Raw genomic sequence first — 4335 nt, 5'->3', positions numbered from 1 at the left:
TTATAAGAAGCACATGATACATGTTCAGAGTTAACAAGTGTTTTAAAAAGGATCAAGCCCATGTAGGAAAGAGCTGGTGCACTGTATCCACCATGTGTATGAGAAAGAGGGATATAGAGAGCAGGACAAACCATTGGCGCTAAGTCTGCTAAGTGTCAACACAATCAGTAGCATCTCCCCCCTGAGGTTTCCCGCTCTTTTGTGTCCCAGTCTGAAGTCAACGAATGGGACAGTGGGAAGAGGGAAGGTGGGGGAGAGTAGTGGAGGAGCAGGCAGCACAACGCTCAATGTTCCGCATAATGGGAATGAGAGGTCCAAACCACATGATAAAGCACTCAAAGCACTGGTCTCTCCAGCCTGCTTCACGCTCTCCTGAGCAACTCGACAAGTACGAGTCAGGGGAAAGGGGGAAGGGGGGAGGAGAAGGAGAGGAGGGGGAGAACAACAGAGAGAAAGAGTCACTGAGGAGGCTTGATCACTCATGTTGCGTTTCTCTCTTTCTCTCTCTCTCTTTCTCTCTCTATCGTGCCGTGCTTCATTGTTTTCCCAGGTTGGTCATCCTATGCTTGTCTGTTCTCGGTTGGAGGATCACGAAAGAGTCTTGAATGTAAGTACTTCTTCATTTGTTCAGGGCCATCCTTGTGGGCTATTGGAGTTTGTTTAGTTAGTGGAAGATGCTGATGCACTAAGCTTGGTCAAACATGGGGAGGTGTGTTTTCGGGGGCTCCATGTGCTTGGGCATGGGAGGCGCCTGCACGTGTACATTGTTGTTATTCCGTCTGTGGCTTCCACTCTTCGGGTCTGACTTGGACTGGGATAGACTTCTGGAGCATGGCATTGAGATGTACTTCAAATTGATTCAGATTCAGTCAGACAAAGTAAATAAAAGTGCAAATACTTTGAGGTAACTATATGTATATCCAAAAACAACTTTGAAATTGACTGATTAGACTGTATACATCAGAGACTACAAATACCATAGATTCAATAATACATAAACCTACTACATTGCTGATTCATTTTGCAGTACAGTCATTGAGAACATTATAACACGTTCATTTCAATGGAANTACCATAGATTCAATAATACATAAACCTACTACATTGCTGATTCATTTTGCAGTACAGTCATTGAGAACATTATAACACGTTCATTTCAATGGAAAATGTGATGTCCTACTATTGTTGCTGAAACAGGTAGGCAATTGCTTTGCATGTTGAAACAAACATCCAAGTGATGTTAGCTTTCATGCAGAGGACATTTTTCAGATGAATTCGTATTGGGACCATAATTCCAGTCTTTCCGGACTGATGTCTAATATAATGACCCGAGTCTTTGTTTCATTGGAATAAGGCTTTGGTCTATTTTTGTATTCTCACAGGCAGCAGCCAGAAGGACTCTGAAAAGGGCAAATACTCTTGGAGCAATCATATCTTGTGCCTTTTTCAAGAGATTTATCTTCAGAGGTTTGCCAGAATCAGGATTTGTGTAAATACCACTTGAATGACATGCTCACTGCTGAATTGTATAACAATCTAATCCAAGAATGTACAGGGTACATTAGAGGGCAGTGCCTTCAACTGCGTTCAAGGACAAATGGTTTTAATTTTGCACTCATCTGCAGGATCATGTTGTCAGGCTTTTTCTGAACACCTGCAACTGACCTGGGATACATTTAGTCTTACATGTTTTGCTGTTGATAGTTAACATTTACATTACATTTAAGTTATTTAGCAGATAATCTTATCCAAAGCGATTTACTGTACAGGAGCAGTTAAGGTTAAGTGCCTTGCTCAAGGGCACATCATCAGACTTTTCACCTATTTGGATTGGGGATTCGAACCAGCGATCTTTTGGTTACTGGCCCAACGCTCTAAACCCCTAGGATACCTAACAACAAAGGAACATCGAGACACGCAATTCTGACCTAACTTCTGGTCTTTTTTGGTAAATTATAGATGAAAGATTTACCCATTTTGAATGTTATCTTCTCACGAGTCACCAACCCTGATCCCTGTCCTGTCTCTTATACACATCTAGATGTGAGTAGCATCTCCCCCCTGAGGTTTCCCGCTCTTTTGTGTCCCAGTCTGAAGTCAACGAATGGGACAGTGGGATTATACACATCTAGATGTGTATAAGAGACAGGATAGAGATAGTGGGACAAACCGTTGGTGCCAAGTCACTTTCTAGCTTTGGGAACGTTTCGGGGTCTCGGTCGTTGTTAGTGGACATTCGAAGGACAGAGGACATCTATCGACCAAAAGAAGATTACAACATAGAAAGGATACATTGCCCAAGAATCTGATGGAAGAACAGCTCAAAGTAAGCAATATTAATATGATAAATCGGTTCTGTCGAAATATTTTAAACGCATATTTCGCCATTTTGTTTGTTATCGCGTCACTTGGCGAACCCTGTATTGAAAAGTAAGGATAATTTTAAAATGTAAGTCAGCGGTTGCATTAAGAACTAATTTGTCTTTCGATGCTGTCAACCCTGTATTTTAGTCAAGTATATGATTAGCTTTCGATTAAACTAGATCACTCTGAAAGATGACGTCAGACATTTTGAGCTTGATTTCCTAGTATTTCATTGTGTAACCACGGTTTTGTATGGCTAAATATGCACATTTTCGAACAAACTGTATATGTATGTTGTAAAATGATGTTACAGGAGTGTCATCGGAAGAATTCTGAGAAGGTTAGTGAAAAAATTAATATATTTTGGCGGTGATTACGTTATACGCCTCTTTGGCTGGAATCGATGCTCTGGTAACGTTTTCACATGTGGTATGCTAACTTATCGATTTATTGTGTTTTCGCTGTAAAACGCTTAGAAAATCTGAAATATTGTCTGGAACACAGATCTGGGTCTTTCCATTGCTATGCTTTGTCTATTCTTATGAAATGTTTTATTACGAGTAAATTGGTCATACACGTTGCTCTCTATAGTAATTCTAGTCGTCTTGTGATGGTCGGTGCAATTGTAAACTGTGATTTCTACCTGAAATATGCACTTTTTTCTAACAAAACCATCCTATACCATAAATATGTTATCAGACTGTCATCTGAAGAGGTTTTTTCTTGGTTAGTGGCTATCAATATCTTAGTTTAGCCGAATTGGTGATAGCACCTGAAGTAGAAGAAACTGATGGAGTTAGAAAAGTGGAGTATTTTGCTAACGTGTTTAGCTAATAGATTTACATATTTTGTCTTCCCTGTAAAACATTAAAAATCTGAAATGGTGGCTTTATTCACAAGATCTGTATCTCATTCTGGTGTCTTGGACTTGTGATTTAATGATATTTAGATGCTACTATCTACTTGTGAAGCTATGCTAGCTATGCTAATCAGTGTGTGGGGGGGTGGGGGGTATCCCGGACCGGGGTAGAGGCTCGTTAGAGGTAATCAGATTATTTGAATTTTTTCGGGAGTTTTGTGGTGTTCCGTTGTCTGATTTTATTTACGTTTGAGAGATCCGTGCCACTCGACCAGTACCTGTGCTAAATGGAGTGGGAAAGGAACAATTCTGAACGGAACAACGACTCATCTGACAAAGGACACTTTGATCAACATTCTGATGAAAGATCAGCCATAGTAAGACCAATTTACGATGTTATATCATATCTGTTGTGCATGTGAACTGGCCTGGGCGCCTAGCCGAATCTGCCTGGTATAGCTATGCTAATTTAGCGCTACATTTTGTTTCGTTATAAAACATTTAATAAATCTGAAATATTGTTTGGATTCACCAGATGTGGGCTTTCAATATCTGTACGCTGTGTATTTTTCTGAAATGTTTTAAGATGAGTAATTCGTTATATGACGTTGGTCTCTGTAATTGTTCTGGCTGGGGCAGCACTATTTCAGATTGCAGCTGCAATGTAGAACTGTGATTTATACCTGAAAATGCACATTTTTCAACAAAAAAAACGATGCTATACCATAAATATGTTATCAGACTGTCATCTTATGAAGTTGTTTCTTGGTTAGTGGCTATATATATTTTATTTAGTCGAATTTTGATAGCTACTGACGCAGGAAAAAACTATTGGGGTAAAAAAATCGTGTCCTTTGCTAACGTGGTTAGCTAATAGATTTACATATTGTGTCTTCCCTGTAAAACATTTTAAAAATCTGAAATGGTGCTTATTTCACAGACCGTATCTTTCATCTGGTGTCTTGGACTTGTGATTTAATGATATTTAGATGCTACAAGTTACTTGTGACGCTATGCTAGCTATGCTACTCAGTGGGGGGGGGGGGGGGTGGGGGTGCTACCGGATCAGGGTTGGTGACTCGTGAGAAGATAACATTCAAAATATCTCTCCT

General features: G+C 39.9%; 1 protein-coding gene across 1 annotated transcript in view; it reads left to right on the top strand.

Annotated features, from left to right (window-relative positions):
* Window positions 1-465: 465 nt before the first annotated feature.
* The window catches only part of LOC111970892 (E3 ubiquitin-protein ligase Midline-1), a 51665-nt gene continuing 47795 nt past the window's right edge, over window positions 466-4335 (top strand). Inside the window, exon 1 of the mRNA XM_024146693.2 lies at window positions 466-607. The gene's annotated coding sequence lies outside the window, so the exon portion shown is untranslated. The remainder of the gene's footprint in view (window positions 608-4335) is intronic.

The sequence above is a fragment of the Salvelinus sp. IW2-2015 genome, unplaced genomic scaffold, assembly GCF_002910315.2.
Source record: "Salvelinus sp. IW2-2015 unplaced genomic scaffold, ASM291031v2 Un_scaffold16496, whole genome shotgun sequence".
Lineage (NCBI taxonomy): Eukaryota > Metazoa > Chordata > Actinopteri > Salmoniformes > Salmonidae > Salvelinus > Salvelinus sp. IW2-2015.
This window is presented reverse-complemented; position numbering and strand designations above follow the sequence as displayed.